This window comes from Drosophila sulfurigaster, chromosome 3 (assembly GCF_023558435.1).
Source record: "Drosophila sulfurigaster albostrigata strain 15112-1811.04 chromosome 3, ASM2355843v2, whole genome shotgun sequence".
Taxonomy (NCBI): Eukaryota; Metazoa; Arthropoda; class Insecta; order Diptera; family Drosophilidae; genus Drosophila; species Drosophila sulfurigaster.
Genome location: NC_084883.1, coordinates 11,988,066 through 12,010,568, shown reverse-complemented (window position 1 = coordinate 12,010,568; position 22,503 = coordinate 11,988,066). Strand labels below are relative to the sequence as shown.

The 22,503-nt window shown below is 34.0% G+C and overlaps 1 protein-coding gene across 2 annotated transcripts in view; it reads right to left on the bottom strand.

Annotated features, from left to right (window-relative positions):
- LOC133844764 (protein muscleblind) overlaps window positions 1-22,503 on the bottom strand; it is a 197,665-nt gene that overhangs the window by 138,005 nt on the left and 37,157 nt on the right. The window contains exon 1 of one of the 2 annotated variants that reach the window (XM_062278970.1): window positions 7,134-7,154. The exons of the other annotated variant lie outside the window; for it this stretch is intronic. The gene's annotated coding sequence lies outside the window, so the exon portion shown is untranslated. Of the gene's footprint in view, window positions 1-7,133; window positions 7,155-22,503 lie in introns of those variants that run through there. 2 annotated transcript variants of the gene reach the window in all.

Below are 22,503 nucleotides of genomic sequence, written 5' to 3'. Positions count from 1 at the left end.
GTCGGTCCATCTGTCCGTTTGTCTGTCCGTCTCTCTGTCTGTTGGTTGTTAGTTCATCTGACGTTATAAATTCCCAAATTTTAGAGACTATATAACTTTTTTTCGATAGTACTTATTATTTTTGATCAGTTTTGCTTCAAATTTTTGCTACACCCACTTCCGTCACCGCAAATCGAGAAAAATCGAATAACAAACGTAGCTAGAGTGGCGATTTTTGGTACATACAATAATAACTGACGTATTTATGATTCCTGTGAATTTGTTTACGATCAAATTTAATATTGCTTGTGTATGGCACATTATGAGCTCTTTGGTATATATCGAATGTAATACTTCAAGGATCTACCAAATATGGTCTTCGGTATATTTTTAGCAATTTCTGTAGTATATTATTTGGTATATTTTATGAATAATACCAGACTGTTTCGCTTTTATTCAAGTTTTTCAAGTTTCTAAATGTGTTTTTAAAAAAGATCGATATTTTTCCATAGATTTTAATGTGTCATAAAAGAATATGTCTATTTTTTTTAAATTTTGACAGTTCTATTTTGATTTTGCAGACTATGCTGCAAAATCGATTTAATATCAGACAATCCAAATTAGCGAATTGATATATTAACTTTGTTTGAGTTTATTGGGACAAATAATCCAAGGGTAAAAAAGTATTTTATTGCCCAAAAATAAATTTTTATTAAATGTATTTTAATTTGTTTAAATGAAACCTATTTGGATTACATGGATTAATGAGAGATTCAATGAATTTCATTTGAGTAAAACCAAATTTGTTATAAATATGGAGTATTGTGAATCCCACCTCTAATAAATAAAATATATTCACACATTTTTTACGCATAAGTTTTATGAATCTATAAAATTAAGTGTTTTACTGGATTTGTCGCTCAACGGCGAAATAAAGACTAAAGTGGGTCATTGAACAACTAATATTTATAAGTTAGTTGTTGTTTTTAAAATTACATACTGGGTGGGGTCAACTTAAAACTCATCTAACTTTCAAAGGTGTTACTGAGTTTGTTCCTTACTCATTTCCATAATCAGCTAGCGACGTTGCAAATCTAATCACGGGGCAACTAAGAGGTTGCATATTGAGTTACCGTTCGCTGGCTGCAAGAAACAGTTGGCGAGAGGACGCTTTAATAATCTGTGTAATCTTATCACTCACATTGGCCAACTGGTTATCACCTGCAGCTGCTGCCGTTGCATTATAATTAATAATCAACAAAGACTGCAACAGCAACAGCAGCAGCAGCTAAAAGATTTTAATTAAAATCAACATCAGACTAGCCAGCGAGGACAGTTGCAAGTTGCGAGTTGCACGTTGCGAGTTGCGAGTTGAGCTGATTCCGGTGCGCAAAGTCCGCTCCAGCTGCTCCTTATCTCTCCTTGAAATTGTCAACGCTATTGTAAGGTGACACCCGGTCGATTTCTTTTAATTTAGCCGCGTTGACCTGCATCGAAATGATGCTGTTGCCTCCTCCTGGTGTGGTCATTGGCATTGCTTTTCCCTCACTATTATACCGTATTGCGTATACGCCCCGCCACCCCAGATAAACAGTGTTGACATGTCTCGAAATTGCAATTGAAATAGATCTGCACGGGAAACTAGCTAATGCAATTCGAATTCAAAATTTATTGCAATGTATTTGCCTTTGTTTTCAGTTAAAGTTCTGATTTTTATCAAATCAACAAGGTAAACAAAGCGAAAACAAAAATATATAATATAAAATACAGTTTTTAAATAAAAAATAGCATTTTTTTCATTTTTATTTTTTTTATTGATTGTATAAATAATGATTCTTGTAATGAATATATCAAAAATTAATTTATCATATCATTTTTATTATTAAATTATTTTTGAAGATAATAAGTGTTAATTCGGGAAACTGGATTATCCCGTAAAATTTGGAGGGTAAAAACTTTGGACGGAGGTTCTATTTTAAATTTTGGAGCTATCTATTAATATATACCTTATTGCTTTATTTTTGTATTTTAATTTATGTATCTTAATTTTAGTTTTCGAAATCTAAAATAAAAACATACTTCTCGTGAATCAGTTGTAAATAATATTTGTTATTTATTTATCAAAATTTTTCCTTTTTTTCCTTTTCTAAAAATAAATTAAGTCAATTAAATAAAAATATACGTGTACCCATATATGTATAGTGAATTGTATAAAAGTTTAATAATATTTTCCAAAAATTTGTTTTTTAATTATCCGCATCTAAACTTTTGTTCAAATATTTCAAGTTCTTAAGTTTTTACATATTTTTTGAATATTTTTTTTCTCTAAATTTTGTGCATCTAAATTTTTGTTCAAAAATTTTAAGTTTTTACGTTTTTTACGCAGTATTTATTTATAGATTAAATATACTAATTAGAAAATTGTATAAGCAATATACATACTTCCTTTCTTAATAAATGCTAGATTTAGCTTGAAATACGCCAAGCTGGCAACACTGACGGTAACTTTACCAGCATCATGTAACCCCTATCTTAATAGCTTCTGCTACTCCAATTTTAGTTGCAATTCGTTTCATTTCATTTCTGTGGAGTTTTCTATTTTCCTTATTTATTTATTTTTGTTTTCTTTTTGGTTTTGTTGTAGTTTTTTTTTTTTTTTTGATTATTTTGCAACTTTACCAAGTTTCAGTTTCAGTTGCAATTACTTGGCGCACCTGAAGTGGAAGTCGGGTTAAAGGTTAGCGACGATGGCGGCCATTTATTTGTTTGCTTGCTTGCTTGCTCTTGTTGTCGTCGCTCTTTTTGTCTTCCTCTTTCTCTTACTCCTTCCCCCCTCTCTCTCTCTCTCCCTCTCTATCTCTAACGGTTTCGAGTTTGCACTGTGCCCCGCCCAAATGCAGCAAGTATTTTTCTCTATTTCTAGTTTTGTGTTTTTGTTATTTTTTCCACTGTTTTGTTGACTTTGTGCTTTCTATATACGCTGCTGTTGTTTGTTGAATTCCAACTGCAATTATGTGAATTTTTACCGTGCACAGCATAAAACATTTTTATCCCTCACGTTCCAAGTTTCCACTCCATTCCTTTGAATTTCGCTTGGAATTCCTTAAACATACTCAACGTGAAAATTTATTTGGATCTATAAAGGCAAAAGTGACCACAAACTTTTTCACAAGTCAAAAGTTAAACCATTCATCGAAGGACATCTGAGATTGAAAGTCGCGTGCTTATTAAATATTCAAATATTGCCGAAAAAATGCAAATTTTGATAGTTTTCTTCTTTGTTAATTTAAGCATCGCAGCAAAGCGAAGTATTTACTTGTCGATAATTAACGATACCCGCTACTTACTTTAAATACAAATAAAACACTTGAAAGCAATTTACAAAAATAAACTAAAGCAAGTGAGAGAGCTACAGTCGAGAATGTTTGACTTTGCAATAGCTGATAACCATTTTTGATGATGCAAAAGTGACGTGAGCCTTAAAATATGTATAAAGAAAAGAAAATATACATTTGGTATATACCATAATGTTGAAAATATAATATATCATATATAGAGTATAAAATATATCAGAATGTTAACCGAGGTTTTCTATACCCTTGAGAAGCATTCGGTTATTGCAATATTAAAAATAGCAACATACTAAAAAAAAGTATTATTGGTATATACCAAAAACATACCGTAGAGTATAAAATATATTTTAGAATGTTAAACAAGGTAATCTATAACCTGCTGAACCGCGCGATTATTGTAATATGTAATTATTTCCAGAATAACTTTTGAAAAATTCGAAGCTGTTTTGGCTAGTAAATTTACCGACGTGAGCTTTTAATTGCGTTAGCTTTTACTCTTTTTATACTCGCTACCCAAAGGGTAGAAGGGTATTATAACTTTGTGCCGGCAGGAAATGTATGTAACAGGTAGAATGAGGTATCTCCGACTCTATAAAGTATATATATTTTTTATCAGCGTCAACAGCCGAGACGATATAGATGTCCGTCTGTCTGTCTGTCCGTCCGTCCGTATGAACACCTAGATCTCAGAGACTACAAGAGATAGAACTATAATTTTTTTTCGACAGCATTTGTTATGTTTGTACGCAGATCAAGTTTCACGCCTACTTCCGCCCCCGTTAATCAAATCACGATAAAAATGGGCGAAGTTATTAAAGAAATACTTTTGTACGACTACTTACTAAGGGTCGTAGTTGATTTGACTGACAATTTTGCACTCTATAGTATATACTGAGTGTAGTACCATATCAATGTACCAAATATACATTTTTGTATATTTTTAGATTTTTTGTGGTATATTAATTTGGCATATTTTGAAAAAAATAACGCAATATTTTGCTTTTGCTTCTCCGAACGTGATTTTTTCTTAATTGAAATTCCATAGATCGAAAATCAATTACAGTTCCTTACTCTAAATTTTACATTTCTCTAAAAACAAAGCAAGCTATAAATCTCAAGTAAATAAATGTATCGCGGCAATAGCTTCACTTTTCTCTTTACGTCGTAGTAAAATTTGTATTATTTTAATATTTTATTTTTTGACTTCATACTAAAATTCGCAATATGGCTAGAAGTGTGACAGAAGTTTTCAATGAATATCTTGCGATTGGTTGTAACATTGCCGAATTGTCCTTAATGAACAATGAAACAGTTCAGTCGGAGGAAGTTACGAACATGGTTCGAAAATCACGCAAAATGCGGAGTTTAAATATGAAGAAGAAAATGCCTCAAGTTCGAACTAGGAAAATATTGAAGCAAAGCATTATACGACGACTTTGCAAACCTCCAACCAAAAAGGATAAATTACCAAATTGCTTGGCTGTGGTTGTCTATAAGAATCCAGAGTTCGGCACAAGTTCAATTCCCTGCAGCGATTCCAAATGCAGCTGCTTATTGGCTCCTAAGTATTCTACTCGATCGAAAGTGAAACGATCAAGTAAACGAGTCGCAGCCAAAGGCAAACGGGCAAGGGAAAACGGTGCTCCATACAAGGCAAAGAGTCAACCTTAAAGTTCTTCAAATGGCGCTCCATCCGGAACTGAAGACTTGTTTATTTTGCTGTACCAATTAATGAATGTCTTAATAAATTTTAGTGTGTTTAACATATTATCAATGTGTCTTTATTTAGAAATGTGCTTATGCATAGAAAAAGTAATAATTGAAGTAGTGAAGGTTTTTGTCCATACACATAAATAAGATCGGGGATAAATACGCTAAACTAAGCCTTAAGAGGAGGTGTTAATATCTGGATAACCCTAAATTTTATTCAATTCAACGCTGAAAATACTCAATTTTTCAATAAGATATAGTATTTTTAATACGGTGTGATATTTGAAAAAGAAAGCATAAAATAGTTTTATTTTCTTTTAGCTTTACATATATATTTTATTATTATTCAATTGTCATTTATTATATTTAGTTGTTTTCATGCTTTATAAAAACCAATTACAAAAATTTTTTTCTAAAATTGTTTTTTTTTGCACACATGTATTTTATTCATTATCAATTCAATTGGCAGTGTTATCATTTTCAGTTGTACTTATTGTATGTTGCTTATATGTAATTGTTTGAATACTACTTATAAAACACTTGACACAGAATCGCAAAGCATTTGAACCCAGGACCTCAGACCACACGATGAAAAACTCACCACAGCTTAATCAACTAAGCTATGAACGAAAGAGCTAATTAGTAAATAAATATTTTTGCAGCCCAAAATCAATAATTTCTCTACTAAAAACTGGATTAATTTAACAATGTAATCCTCAATGCATAATTCCAAAATTCAGGCTACATTTTTTCAGGTACTTTTGTTTGCTGTGTTGTTTTCGGTGACACTTGGAAAGGATCTTTTCAAAAATTATATATTTTTTTGCTTTATATATGTATTTTATTCTTTTTTAATTGGCAATTATTATACTCAGTTGTACTAATGTATTTCTTAAAATACCTCTTATGTAATACTTAATCACCGAATCGCGCAGCATTTGATCCCAGGACCTCAGACCACATGAAGAAAGATTCACGACAACTCTACTAACTGAGCTATAAACGAAAGAGAAAATTAGAAAATAAAGAATTGTGCAGCCTAAATCTAGTATTTTTGGTATATTTTTGTAATTTGTACCCAAAAAGTGAAATAATTTAACAATTTAAAGCATACTAAAAAATTCGGGTATTCAAGTACTTTTGTTTCTGGTGTATTTAATTGACACTTAAAAAGGTCTTGAATATAAATGATTAAGTTTTAATATTTATTAGACAGATATGTGAGTTTGGTAAAAGCAACTAGAGTAGCTGGACAGTTGATTTTTTAGAGGTTCTCTTTATTTTTTTTGGCCATGTTTTCTTCCTTTTCAGCTTGCGATGTGGCACACACACACTTGGCTGTCACGTAGACTTTAGAGTTTGCTTTGAGTTTTCAGTTACAAGATTTGGCCGGCCAAGCAATCAGAAAATAAAAAGCGAATGCCTGCATGGACAGTTGCTGAGCTGAGTTTCAATTTTCACTTAAAACAAAGTTGGCACATGCCGAGAAAAAGCACATGACAAGGACAAAGGCAAAAACGGGGGGGTTCGAAAAATGGCGAAAAATTTTTGTTGCCGCTTGGGCGTTAACAAATCGCGTCTAGCAATTGTTGTTATTGTTGTTCTTGCTGTTGTTGTTGTTGGCTTTGTAATCAGAGCAAAGTAAACGTAGACACATGACTCATCCCTCATCCCCGCTCCACGTTTGCCACACGTTGCCAGCTTAAGCCACCAAGTTGCGACTTACGTGATTTGGCTCTCTCAACGTTTGGCATTGCTGCACACGAGGTCTCGGTTCCTGCGTCTCTTTCTCATTCTCGTTCTCGCTCTAGTCCCCATTTCTAATTTCATGGGCCAAGTGAAGGCAAGTCGAGGTAACTAAAGCAGAAACTACAAATAAACTCAAAAAATACAAAAATATAACGAAAGGAAACGACAGAAACTGCGGAAAAGCGAGAAATTCGAGAAAAAGTGTAGCCAAATATGTTTATGTGTTAGCTTTGCGCTGATGAAAAGATAATAAAATAAAAACAAAAAAATAAATAAAGCATTTCTTGTAAGGTTGTCTTACGTGACATTTTGTTTTTTGGCAACTATTTCCTATTTTCTTACCTTTTCTTCACTTTTTTGATGGCAAATCAACGCAACGTACCTGCAATGCGCAAGAAATATAACAAAATAGAGTCTGATTAATTAATGCTTAAAATATTGTATGAAGAATAACATCAGATATATTGATCTATTCTATGTTGACCAACATTATGTTAAACTTTAAGATAAGATCGATTCTATTATTAAGCGTCACTGCAAAGCAAAAATTCGAAAGAACACGAATTTTTTTATAACCCATTTACACCAAGTGCATCTGCTTCAATGATGCGACTCTATGATGCAAGTGTTTACACCAAATTCGCAACACGTGAACACCTGTTTAGGGGTGAAAAAGTAAACAAACTCTGGCAGAAAGAAGAAGAATTCCAAAGGCAATAGATGCACATCAATCGAAAATGAGCAATTTAAAAAATAAAGGCATTTAAATAGTAAAGTATAGGTTTATATACATTTTATTTTGTATTTATGATTTTGACTCTACTGATTTCTGTTTTACATCACAATAAGCAACTTGCTATGCAATGATCATATTTCAACATAATGTGATCATCTTGGCGATTTTCTTTAAGCATTTTCTTATGCCACTATCAATTTTCATTCATTTGTTCGACTTTGCAAAGTAATTTGGAATAATTTTAAAGCGAGAAAAATTGTAAGTGGAATAATTAGCAGATTTCTATTATTATCGCACTTTTTTCGACAAGAATTTCATAATATTGGTCAAAATACGACCAAATTTTACAATGCGCGTCATCAATGATGCGGCTCCATTAGTTGTCCCTCTCTTACACACAACCCCTTATGGAATGATGCTTCAGAAGGTGCTACTTAACAGAAATTTCGATAATGCAGAGCAGTCAAAAGAGGTTATTAATGAACTAATGAACTTTTTAAATAAAAGAGGTTTTTGTATTTTAATGCCGACTTCCTGCAGCAACATGTAGTTTAATATAAGATTTGTGACACATCTCAATTACAAATCAGATGTTGATTAGAAAAATTGAACCATTTTTACTGCCTGCATCAATAGCGAGGATTATTCCTGCCAAAGTCGTAGCCATAGCCAAACCATCCATCGGTATAGTCCGACGTCTTGGGTGCAACTGTTGCTGCCTTGGTAGCTGATTTAGCCTTAGTTTTGGCAATATGTTTATCCCACCACTTCTTGATTTTTCCGTCTTTCTGCGGCCCTGCACCGTATTTGCCTCGTCTGCATTCGTTCAATCGCGTATTCAATGTAAAGCCATGAGGACATTTTGGTGCACGCAAATCAATTTGAGGCACACATTCGGATGACTCGTCACTCCATTTAAAGCCTGCTGCGCAAGGAGGTGATAATTCATCTTGAAAGTCGAATTCTCTTTGCGAAAGTGATACGGATTGCACGGACAGTGGAAGTTCCGCGTTTTGGGGCACATGTGCAAAGCTTGAGTACGGCACTAGTGGAGCATCCATTGCTTTAGAACTGGAGTAAAATCGAACTCTTACGAATGCTTTTTAACATCTACGTTACACTTCTTACATAAAACGAATTTAAACAGTTTAAAACCATGAAATGTCATTTGCAATGCAATATTTTTAATGCCTATTAACAATCCAAGAGATCGAATATCCAATATCTTCCGCACAAATTACGTTCACATAGCTTTTAGTTTTAGTATGTGTATTTATACACAAGGTTTTAGAACAGTTCACAAAAATTACATTCAACTCCATTTAAACTGCGTTTTAAACAATTCAGTTTAAAAAATTACAATTTTAATTTAAAATTCTTTATTGGCGTCTTAAAATTACTATGTTGCTTATGAAGTTTAATAATTATCCAATATATTATGTAAACGTAAACACAAATGTCACAAGTAGAACAAAAGTTTGATTAGCAAGTTTATTCTGATTGATTGCAACAATGACACGCAGCTGCCTTTTATAGTTTGCCAAATGCTACATAAAAATCCATAGCCAAGGCTGCATACAAAGTCATAGTCATAGAAAAAATCGACGATGACCACCTAAGAAGCATATTAGACGGTGCTCCAAGCTTAGAAGAATGTATCTCAATATCATCTACTCCAAAGAGATTATTAAAAAATGTGTTCGGGTTACTGATCAATGCAGGAATAAGGAACTAAATAGCTCTTTTCAAAGATATTGATTCCAAAACTACATGTAGCAAAAAAGAGGGAAGAGTTGAGCGAAAACTCGCTATTCTTATATAATATTTAAGCAAGTATTTTTATTTGTGTCCTTTAATATTTAAGTGAGATTTAAGGCAGTGAAAATTATGCCTAATCTTAAATAACACGAAGTAAGCAAAATCTAAGAAGAAGGTTGTCATGATCGATTTAAAACTTAAATTAAGTGTATAAACTGATTCTATGGAAAATGCAAAAATAAGATATATTTCGGAGCTGCCGACCGTAGATCTCTAATCATCTTTTGAAATTTTCTTCAAATCTATAAAAGGAAATTTAAAAAAGTTGTTAAACTTTAAAAGTGTTCACAAAAGGGTTTTCTTTTTTATTTTTTATTTATCAATGTAGATAAAAGACCATTTCTGAATCTTATCAAATGAAATTTCATTAGAAATTGAAATAAATTTATAAAATTATAAGTACACAAAAAATGAACTTAAATCTAAACCAAACGCACATGCTTCTGCTTCTTACAATCACATTCTGATAATTGTGGCAAGCTTTTTAAAGTGCCCCAACTCTTAGTCAAAGCTACAAACTCAATTTTCTGGCTAAATAATCGCTGTGATTAAGAGCTGCCCTCAAACACAGACATCGAGCGATGCTAGATTGGCAACAACGAGGCAAACAAACCGAATAAGTCTTCCCCTTCTATTTCGCTCGCAACTTCTGCTGCTTCCAGGCAATGCCCGAGTCCTTTTTAGGGCATCTGCCAAAGCAGATGACGAGGCCCATGCTTAACATACATCGTTCTCGTACCTGTAAAAATGCTCGCATGCCATTAAATTTACCCACACGCGTTAATGGCTGCTTGTTTGCCTATGATGAGTTTGTGTAGGGGTCTGTTTTCTCTTTTCGAGGTTTGCCGGAATGGGATGCGATGAGAATGAGAGAGAGACAGAGGATGGAGTGGGAGAGAGTTTGATTGAATTCCGGGTGTGGATGTGCCGGCATTTCATCATTGCCTTTTACCGGGAGGCAGTCACTGAGTGCGCTTTTAATGAGTGAAATGAAGTAGACTTGTCGATTACAGAACTGACAGAGAAAATGAGAGCAGCGAACAGATATGCGAGGGATGCTCTTAGAGTATGTGAACTAACATTGTATTAATTGCATTCGGTTTACATAAAGATCACATGTTGTTAATAGAATATCATCAATATCATCCCATAAATGCATATAAAATTCAATCTTTGGACAACGGGACGTTAAGTAACTATGCTGATAGAATATGACTCCAAATAAAATTCAATAGAATATCATCATATTAATTATTGTTGACCCATCATATATCTGATCTACGAATCTCAGTCCGTTCACTGAACAACGCGACGTATGAGTAACTGTGATGAGATAATATGACTCTAATTGAACTGACTTAGCATAGAATACTTTCTTAAGCTGATAGATCGAATAGTTATTGATTTTAATTAGTGAAATGAAGTAGTTTTGTTAATTACAGAAATTAGAGATTACAGAGATAATGAGAACAGTGAACAAGACAGAAATGCAAGGGATGCTCTTAGAGTATGTGAACTAACATTGTATGAATTGATAATAATAATTAGTAGAATATGAGAAGCAGTATCATTATCATCGCATCAATATGTCTAAGCAGATAATATTCTAACTTTGGATATCACGACGTATGAGTAATTTTAATGATGTAATATGACTATAAAGAAATCTTAATAAGTATATTAAGAACGCGAGCTCAACTGTATATAGTATATAGTATATCATCAGTTGCATTATTGTCGACTCATCAAATATCTAATCTGTGATACTCAGTCCGTTCTCTGCGCAACGCGGCGTATGAGTAATTATGATAAAATAATACACTAAGCAATAAACCAAATGCAATTAAGATATTAAAAAGGTAAACTTAATAGGCTAAGCATACTGAGGAAACTGATAGATCGGATAGTGATTTCTTTTAATGAGACAACGAGACTAGTATGTTAAATGCTGCTGAAATGCGAGGGATGCTCTTGGAGTATGCGAACTAAACTTGTATTAAATTCTATATTCATTAGATTCTATATTGAATTATGTTCTATATACAACAAGATCAATGCTAAATATAATATCATCAGCTGCATTATTGTGAGCCGGTTGCTTCTACAGTTCGCTTTATTCAGATAAAATTTGCTCTGTGAACAACACTATGTATGAGTAATTCTGAAGCAATAATAAGACACTAAACCAAATACAATCAATGTATTAAGGAGGCGACTTAGCGTCTAATACTTCCTTGAAATGATATATCGAATAGCTCTGTTTTTAAAAAGCGAAATGAATTACACTTGTTGACTACGAAACTGGCAGAGAAAGTGACAGTAGCGAGAAGCTCTTGGAGTATGTGAACTAACTTTGCATTAAATTTTGTATACTAAACGATGTCGTTTACTCAATAGAATTTTATAAGCAGTCTTATTGTTGTCCCATCAATGTCTGTTTTATGCAACTTAAATTCATTCTCTGAACAACGTGACGTATGAGTAATTTTGATGAAATAATGCGACACTAATCAAAACTCAAGAAACATATAAGAAAGCTGTCTTAGCGTAGAACACTTCCTTAAACTGTTAGTTCGAACATCGAGTGCAATGTCAAAGTCAAGCAAAAGTTCGATGCGACTGTCAAAGGTTTTGCAAAAGCGATTGACAATGGACGAAAGTTGAAGGTGTTTGAGGTGCAAAAGTCATTCGAAGACAGTCGTTGACATTTGGCCAAAGGGCAGCGCAGTCTTTTGAGTTTTCATTCTCTCCCTCTTTACACTACTCTTTCCACTTTGCCTTTCTCTTCCCTCTTTGTGTAGAGAGTGTCGCCTTACGAACTGAGCACTGAGCAGCCCTTCCTCCTTGGTCACATTTACACTTTTATCTCCAGCAGTCGCAACTTAGGCTTACCTTAACCTTAACTTTTCAGAGAGTTGGTGTCGGGTTGCTGCCTGACTTCGACTTTCGTGATTATCAAAGCGAAACGGAGTTGCATTGCTTGTTGGCTACTTTCTTTTTTTATGCTTTCAATATGCGCAGCATCGTTTTTAATTACCATGTTGGGTAATGGTAATGGGAAAAGGGAACTGAGTTTTGGCTTTAACATGTGAATTCACTCAAATTGTTCCGTAATATACTTGTAGTTGACACCTCAGAGTGTGGCATTTGTCCATCAGTTTTATCTTTGTAAGTTTCGCTTCGGCAATCGGAGGAGTATGTTGCAGACAGGGAAAGAGCATATTGCAGCTTGTTATGTCGCTGCCAGTGGAACAACAAGCGACAGCTAAGATAGAGAGAGAGAGAGATAGAATAACTTAGGGAAGGACAGAGCATAAAGACTGAGTACTCCAACTGACAGTTGGCTAAAAGTGAAGGCGGCAAAATGTTGCGGCGTTTGCTGCCATATGACATGATTTCTCAGCTCTGATTTGGCATCAACTTCAGCTCAAGAACTTGCCGCAGGATGACGGTAACGATGGCAAGGATGTTCTTGGCAAGGACTGCATGCAAACTGCAGCCATGAAAGAATGAAACTTTTGCTTTTGCCGTTGCCTTTGCTTATCTGCACCACAGCTGCAAGCCCTTACCCAGCATCCAAGCAGCAACTTCTCTCGCCAGCCCGAGACACACCAGATATGGTCGATCCATCCAGCTGCAGACTCGCAGCATCGTCTTGAGGCATGTTTTTTGCCTTTATTTCTAGTTTTGCCTCCGAGAGAGAGAGACTTGAGAGACTCGTCCTTGCCCTGCGTCTCATTCCGTTGCACGTTGCGCATTCTACACACATGCTGCCACAGCTACTGCCACTGCCATTGCTGCTTCTTGGTTCCTTGTTTGTGCGTGTTTCATTTTATTTGTTGCACAAAATTGGGTTTTAGTGGATTTTGTGGCAAATGATTTTTGCTGCTGCCGTTACGCTTGCATAAACTTTAATTTAATTTTGCAGCACACCGAACACTGGCGAAGAGCACAACAGCGTTTCACATGAAACAGCAAAGGGAAAATGAAAAGCAAAAAAAAAAAAAAAATAAATAAAACAAAGAAATTGTATATACAAAAAAATAGTGGAAAAGTAAGAAAAACATGTTCAATTCTAACTCAAAATACTTCATGAGCTTTGTTTGTGTGCTACAAGACTTTGCTCTTTGAAGTGTCGAAAATGATTAGAGCCAGCTCAAGTGAAATGCATTGAATGAAAGTCAGGTGGCATTAAAGTACTAAATTATGTACATGCTAAATTGAGAGTCTATTCGCAATGCCAAAGCAATAGTTGAATGCATTTTGAAGCTGCTCTTTTTCATATCTGAATAATTATAAAAGGACTGCGTCAAAGCTCTAGAAACATTTATTAAGAGAGAATAAGTTAAGAAATAGTCTCTGAAGTTTCTGATAGACTTTTATACTCGAGTTTTCTAGTAAAAAAATAAATAAATTTTTTGACGTTGAAGGTATTTCAGTAGGGTATGGTATATTTTGAATGTGATACTATATCAATATACCTATGGTATAAATTCTATATTTTGGTAAATGAAAATGATATACATATATTTTTTTTGTATTTTCGTAAATATCTATGGTACATATACCAAATAAAGACTTTGGTATATTTTTAGTATTTTGCCAAATATCTATGATATATATTGAATATACTACCAAAAATAGCCTAGTATATTGTTTATTTTGAATGCAGTACTATGTCAGTATATTGCCTCTGGTATATTGTTAGTATGTTGGTAAATAACTTTGGTATATTTTGATTGTAGTACTATATCAATATACAAAAGATAAATTTCGATATATTTTTAGTATATTGGTAAATATCTACGGTATATTTTGTATCTAGTACTATATCAATATACCAAATAAAGGCATTGGTATATTCTTAGCATGATGGTAAACAACTATGGTATATTTGAAATGGGGCATTACACCAATATATACTTTGGTATATTTTAAGTATTTTTGTGGTATATTAATTCGGTATATTTTAAAATGTATACCGCACTGTCTAGCCTTTATTGGAAATGGATGGCGAGTATCCCACAGTCAAGTAGTAGCACTCGATTGTAGCTTTTTTTACTTGTTCATAATTTCGATCTCATTTATGTAAATATATCTTGAACTTCTAAGCTCATTACATTTCTGTTGAATCATATTCAAGAAAGAAAACCGTTCAAAAAGCAATATATTAAAAAAAAACAAAGCGAGAAGTTTCTTCGCTTTAAGAAATGCGCAAGAATGCAATTGACTTGAAGGAAGAAAGCTAAAAGTGTGTACATGTCAGGGGAAAAAAGCCATAAAAATGGCACTCGCACATGCACAGGTGAAAAATTATAGCGTAAAATTCATATTTGATGACTTTTTGATTGCCAGCCCGAAAGCAGTCGCTGCTCGATGCCCTCCTCATGCCTTCATCCTCAATCTCCTGCACAGCCTCAACTGTAAACAGTGCCTTAGAGGCGCTGCCACATAATGCAACGAAAAGTGCTTTCAATGGCATCATTGTCAACGTTGTCGTTCTCTCCACATAATCATCATCATCATCATCATCTACATCTACAACTACAGTTGTAGTTGTTGCCGTAGTAGTTGATCCAAAGCAATGCCAAGCACTAGGATTAAGTTGAAGCCGGATTTGGGCCATGCACTTCTGCAGCAGTTACCTCACAAAACTGACATCAACTTTAAATGTGTGTTCAAGTGAGTGTGTAAGCGGGTGAAGAGTGAGGGGAGCAAAGAGCGGGTGCCGAGTTTTCAGCTTCCATTTTTCAATAGGTATTGTGCTCCCCGAGCTGTTGGCTTGCCGTCTCTTGATAATGATGTGCTCAAATTTCAATTCTGACGCAAGGCATAAAAATAACCACATAGCTGGCGAATACTGTCAACGCATTTTAGAGTTTAGGGTATGCTAAACAGAATAATTCTTTTATTTGGTTTTAGATTTATTTCGGCAAATTGACTAATTGGACAGTCCATTTTTTATTTTCAAACAATTTTCTTCAATACTGCTTAAATTTATTTCATGTGTAAAAATCTATGCCTGCTACGTGTTTTTTTTATTTAAATTTGTTTAATTTGCTCGAATTGTAATGAAACGTGGCCATAATTATAACAAACAAATGTAAACAAAACTGTGAATTCAGTAAAATAGATATTACCGTTTTAGCTACACTTTTAGAGTGACTTAATGAAAAAGCTAAATTAACTAAGTAAAAATATAATTAAAATAAAATATGAAATATAAATTAAAGAAATATAGAGAAAAATAAAATACAATGAACTATAGAAAATAAATAGAATACTTTTATTTTTAAGAGAACGGAGGAAAGTAAATTTTAAAGATGGAGAAAATCTCCGTGGAAGATAAACTAAAACGCTTTATTTCTGTACGACTCTATATACAATAAACGCCCATCTCAAAAGTAGTTACAATCCCAGCACAAAATACATATAGGTTATTAATAACGTAATGTCAACTCAGCTGTTTCACTGACGAAAAAATAGACAAAAATAATAGAGTGAAAAACTCTATTTATTGTCATACATCGATAACAGTGTTGAGAATTTAATTCAATATGAATATTGGTATACCGATAAAAAAAACATTCACATGTGTATTTGAAATAAATAATAAATGTGGAGTCCAGGGTACCTCAGTGCCGTATACTTAATATTTATGCTTTTGTACCTGGATTTAAATCCCTGGCAATGCGCAATTAATTGTGCATTTTTTTATGAGCTGGCTAATTTCAATTATGGGCCAAAGAGCGTTGAGCTTTCTGAGTGAATTCCCGGTGACGCTAATGTGCAGGCAGAAATGATGATGACACTAATGCTTACTGCGAAGCACACACACACACAGGTCTGCGGAGCTCACACCCACATTCCCACACTCCTCCTTCACACTCACACACACACAGACGCACAGTACGCCTATGTCAATGTGTTAATGACTCGACGGCATTGCATAAAACGCGGCGCTAATTTGCATTGCTGGCTTCTGACAGTCTCTCTTGTATAGCAGAGGTCTGTAGGTAAAAGTGTTTGTGACATTGTGTACACATATATAACTACATTATGTATATACATATGTACATTTCATATATGTAAAGTGGCCGCTGTCATCGCCCGTCTACTCTTGTGTGCTGTCATTTGTGTCAGCTTCGCATTTTACTTACGCCAAACGGGGGCAAATGTAATACAATTTATAACAACTTTTTCCAACATTTTAGCACACTTTTATTGGCGGAGAAAACTTACAACTTTATTACTCATTGACCTTAATTGCGTGACGTTAAAGTCCAAGGCCACTCAAGGTAAGGTTTTTTAAAGCAGCAAATTATTTTGAGAGCATGAAAATTTGAAGTTGGTAATCAATATAATTATTTCTAACTATGCATAGATGCTACTCGATTATATAATGCAAGAAATGTATGCATTTCATGTATGTGCATTTCCACAAAAATGGTAAAATGGTGAAATCAATAAATTGTATTTTTAGATGTAGATACTTAGTTTTAATCTAATATATACCCTAAAAAATACTGGGGAAATATACAGGGGAAGCCTTTACAATAGATTCTGTTTTTGTTTACCCATTAAATGTTGAGACTAATCCTTTTAGTTTTAGTAGATACGGATGGATTCTTTTGTTTTTAATTGCACACAATATAAGACTTCTTACAAGATCTTAGAACAAAACAGCGAAAAATACAAATAAAAAATCGTATTTCATAATTAATGAAAATTTCAAGACTCTTAAAATTTAGACAAAACTTATAAATCATAAATAAACAAATCATAAATCATAATAAATATATTTCATTTTTGTGTACAAATAAATTCTTTTATATAATTTGACAAAATTCACAGTCATAGGAATTCATAATTTTGTATATGAAGACAAAGAATGCGAACAATGCGTGATTGCTAAAATTTATTCGAAGCAAATTAATTGCCACTACTATTAAATGGTGCTAACAAAAGTTTTCCCATTTTTTTTTTTAAATTTCATTCTTACGCTTTAAGTAAATATTTGCCTAAAGCTTTCCAATGACAAAACATCTTATCATTTTATTTTTGTCTGCTAACCATTTTTTCTAATGAAATGAAAGTCAAATCAAAATAGATTTAGAAACTTAATTCACAAATTAATAAATTAAAAGGCTTAATTTTAATAATCTTAATGGTTTTTCGTATTTTAACATATTAAACAAAAAAAAAAATTAAATTATAGAATCATATGGAATAGAATGAAGTCAGGAAACTAAAGTGAAGGTAGAGTTTTATCACATGTAGTTTTATTTGTATACTGCTCACATCTGATCTATGGAGTGTAAAGTGATAAAATTCGAAGGATTTGAAGTGTCCGCAATAAATTACTGATTAACGAGAAATGATAACGAGAATTTTTGAGCTATTTCTAATATTTAAAGTAACTAATTAAAGAAACCATTTAATAGTTATTAATCAATTAATGATGATTCGGATGAAACTGGATAGTACACGTTTTATATTCTTGGAAATTAAAAGATTGCGATGTTTGAATTTGCAACCTCATCTACACAAAGATTAAAGTCGAGTATTTGTATGATTTAAATAAAAGCATTTCATTTCCTTAAATAGAAGGTGATTATAATGTGGAATATTTAAAATTTTTGTTATGTCGGCATCGTTAATTTTAGTGACTTTAAAATGTGAGTCTGAATAATCCTGTAATTATGTTTTTTATATAAGTGTACTGCAGTTTGTTCAATGGACTACAAATGGAAAAGGAAATTTAGCCACACTTCCGCTTTGGGTTTCCTTTCCGCGTTTATCGCGAGCAAGCTCGTGCTCAGCCCCCTAACAGTGAGTGTGTTGACTTCTTTGGCCCTGCAGGAGAAACAACAGTAGGGAGTTGGCTTGACGACAACAATTCCAGCGATTTTTATATGCCATTTGGAAATTTTACAACTTAGCTGGCGCCTGACTTATGCCAAACCCAAACCAACTGTGGCGCGCTCGTCATCGCATTCGGTTTGCTGCCTCATTCGGCGGTGTCACTCTGCGGCGCCATGCTTGGAAAAGCCCAGCCAGTCTCAGTCCAGGTTCTGAGTGAATGCGTGCGATGTATATATATACATAGTATTTATAGTATTAGTATTTGTTTTAATTTCTGTTTGTGTATGTATTTGTGTTGAGGTCGCGTGCTGTGCTCGTGATGGCAGTCGCCAAAATGGCGTTGCGTGCTGCCACAAAATGTTTGTTAAAAATTTCAGCGAGCTAACTAAATAAACTACGAGTAATATATGTACATATATATAGTATACTACAATATGCAAGAGAGACGCGAGGCGACGCGTTCGTATTAGCAAACACACATAGAAATTTGTATGCGTCACAGTTAGAGCCAAAAGAGACAAGGAACAAAGTCATTTGGTGCTAAACAAAAATCATAAAAAGATTTATGGCGCTTTCAAGGCAAAAGACGCCGAGACAACGTGGAGACGCAACGCAACGACATCGGCATTAAGGCATAAAACTCAAACTCAAACTCAAACCCAAACCAAAAGCGAAACGTAAACGCAAAGCAAAAAAACTGCGTGCGAAAAGTGCTTTGTACGTTTTCATTGGGTTTTCCGTATGTGTGTGTGTGTAGCATTGTTGCTGCAGCGAAATGAAAGGAAAAGTTGATAACTAAAATGGCATTAGGGCGATGGATAAAGTTGAGCAGTGAATGGCCATAAATCGAAATGGATCGAATGGACTCCGAAGCAGTTGAGGTGATGACTGCTGATAGCTAATGAGGCGCGTGTGTCTTAGTCATCGTCATCGTCATCGTCATCGAATGACACACACGCGTCGCTAGCAGAAGGACTAGAGCAACATTATGGTGCAAATGGCGTATGTCAATCAGTGCAATTGCCTTGTATACTATGTAAATTTAATGACATTAGAAATACGGATTATTTACAGCGAGTTAATGTGACGTATTTGTAATTCATTCTGCAATTCACTATGTTAAATTGTTTTCTATTTGATCGATGCTTATTTCTCGCTATAAATATTGCAATCTTGTAACTGGTAACTGTTGGCATTTCTGCATATTTCTCTTGTCATCTGTGCCCAGTGTGTGGAATATGTCAAAATGTCACTCAAATCGAAATGTTGCACACAACAATTGCATCGGTTGTTGGTCGATGGTCGATGGCAGCCGCCTGTTGCCGCATATCGATCATCGCGCTTACAGCTGTAGACATGGTTTTGGCTTCCGCCATTTGGCTGCTGTTCGCATTTCGCATTTTGCAAAAGGTCAGATGCAAAATTTATTGCCTGCCTGCTAATTAAACTTGCGCCCAAGCAGCAGCAACTCAATAAATTAAACGCACGCTGGCCAAAGTTCATAAATTAAACCCTTGGCGCCTGCAGTTGCATTTTTCTTACTCCCATTGTTGTTGTTGTTGTTGCTGTTACTGTTGTTGCTGTTTTTAGGCGCCTGCAAAGGCAATGGCCACAACAAAAGCAAACAAAAACAATTATGAGCTTCAAAAGAGGAATAAAAAGTAAAAAAATAATACTACAAAAAAATAATGGCGTTCTTAAGGAACTCGATGATTCGAATACCCTGCGTTAAAATGGTAAAAATATATTTAAAGTTATAAGCAAAAGGAGAACAGAAGCATATTACTTAAAGTTAAGTTTGATTCTATACATGTGATATGAACACCTCTTATATGTTATTAATAGATCACTTGTTAAAGAAATATACCATATAGTATATATGTATATTTCGCTATTTTTCAGAATTGTTTCGGTATAATTGAATAACTTTGATAAAAGCAATTCATATATCAAAATAAAACAAATCAATTTTCAAATATTTCAGTATTTTTTGGTATATTTAAAATATAATACCGAGCACAATCGACTTCCATACTGCTTGTTCTTATATGCCATTTCTAGAGCACTTGTTACAGGAATATACCATGAATACATCTTGGTATATTTCAGTATTTTTCGCTATAATTACATAATTTTCTAGAGAGCACTTCTTATTAAAGATTTCTTATAACATTTCGATATAATTCAGTATTTTTTGTACTTTACTTTACTTACAATTACTTATATGCCATTCTTAGAGCACTTATGACATCAATATACTAAATAAACATTTCGGTATATTTCTGTATGTTTTCAGTATAATTATATAATTTTGTTGAGAGCACTTCTGCATTTCGGTATATTGTAGTATTTTTGGTATATTAATTTGGTATATTTAAAACACAATACCAAGCACTCGATTCGACTTTTACACTTAATGTATTTGTATAATCCTTAATTTCCACAAAAACCTTGTGACAGTCGCAAGTATTTTGTTTACTCCTTAGTACAGAGTACAAAAAGGAGGCATTGGGCATAATTTACTACGACGGAAGTCGCTACGGATGCAGTGAGTTAAACGTGGCGGCTGTTCCAACAATCCTTACTCACACCCCATCGTCATTCCCATTCGCATTCGTCGCCACTAGCATCATTTTGTTGGGCCCATAAGTAGGCTATAGTAGACACGAAGTTGCATTTTGTTTTTGTCTGCTCGCTGCTCGCTGGTCGCTTTGTTCGTCGTTTTCCCTTTTGTTCATTTTATTTTTGCCGAGGCCTGGCATAAAATTTTATTGTTACACAAAGTTTCCAATTGCACACAATGAAAATTGGCAGTGGGAGCGAATGAAAAGTTTACGCCCATTGCCAGCGCCCCTTTGCAACGCCTCAAAACTTTTGGGCGGTGCACGATTGCTATAGCAAATGCATTAAAACAATGAAATTTTGCTGTATTGAGCTTGAAGCGCTCTGCACAAAATCGTGTTTCACTAGAAAAGCGTTTGCCTTTGTTGCCTTTAAATCTGAAAGGCATTTTGTAGACTCGAAACTTGCAAGTGGCAAGTGGAAGCCCAAAGGATTTTGGGCTTGACTTGGACTTGGGTATGTTATATTAAACATGAAATTTTAGAACGAATGGTGATCCTAATCATACTTAGAATCATTAATTATAAATTAATGCTTTTCGGAAAACTCACTGTTTAATTGGGACATATCAACACACATTTTTGGTTTCTCAATATTCAATACATTAAAGAAAAGGGAATTCAATGGATAATAATAATCAAAAATCATGATATATTTAGTCGAAAAATAGCTAATAAATACCTTCTATTATGAAGCTATGGCCACACTTTTTAATAAAACAGTTGCGACGATAAAAATGTGTTGGTATATTATTTAGTAAATATTCTATGAAAAGCAAATGCATTTAAGCAGAAATCTCAAGCGGAATTGAATTTATCAAATTTAGAATATGAAAACTTTGAATTTGCAGTATTTATTATCAGATATAAGAGTATTTGTATAATATTCTTTCGTTTGTACCAAAACCAACAATTTACATTTTTGATTGTCGCAAATTTTACCTGCTGAATGGAAAAAGTAGTGATTAGGTATCATGATTACTGATCAGATAGTTACTATTTAGTTCTTTTGCATTCTTTGTTTTCAAAATATCACAAATGATAATTTTCTTTAAATTCTATGCTCTTCAGTCCATTGATATTCATGTTATTAAATATGTTGCAGTTATGCAAACGCATTGAATATATTATTCTTTAAGTCCCCTTACTTCTCTATTTAAGGCTCGTAAACTTTGATCTCAAATCTGACCGATAGTTATTAGATAATGTTGAGAAACGTCTTTGACAAATGCAATGTTTGTTTAGCAGAATGTTAGCGTTATGCCCGAAAAAGCTGCATACAGAAAAACTTAGTTTGGTTTAAAATGGAGTTTTAGTCGTTAAATCTTTACACAGACACCAAGAGTTGAAAATTCAAGTTCATAAAGCAACAGTTGCACGATTTACTGCGAATTGCTTCAATCCCAGTGTTGACAACAACTTGAGCAGCCACGAGCTCAGTGGCCCAATCAGAAAACTCAGCTTCAGCTCCCGCCAGAAGCGTACATATTTTGTGGTCATATGCAAATCCAAAAGCCAACAAAATCGTGGAAAAGTAGCAGTTTCTTACATTGAGAGCTGGAGTTGTTACTGTTGCTGCTGCTTCTGCTGCTGCTACTGTTGCTGGTAGCTGTTGGCTGTGAGCTGTTGGCTGTTAGCTGAAGCTGATACGGATGTGGGTTGCAGATTGCGT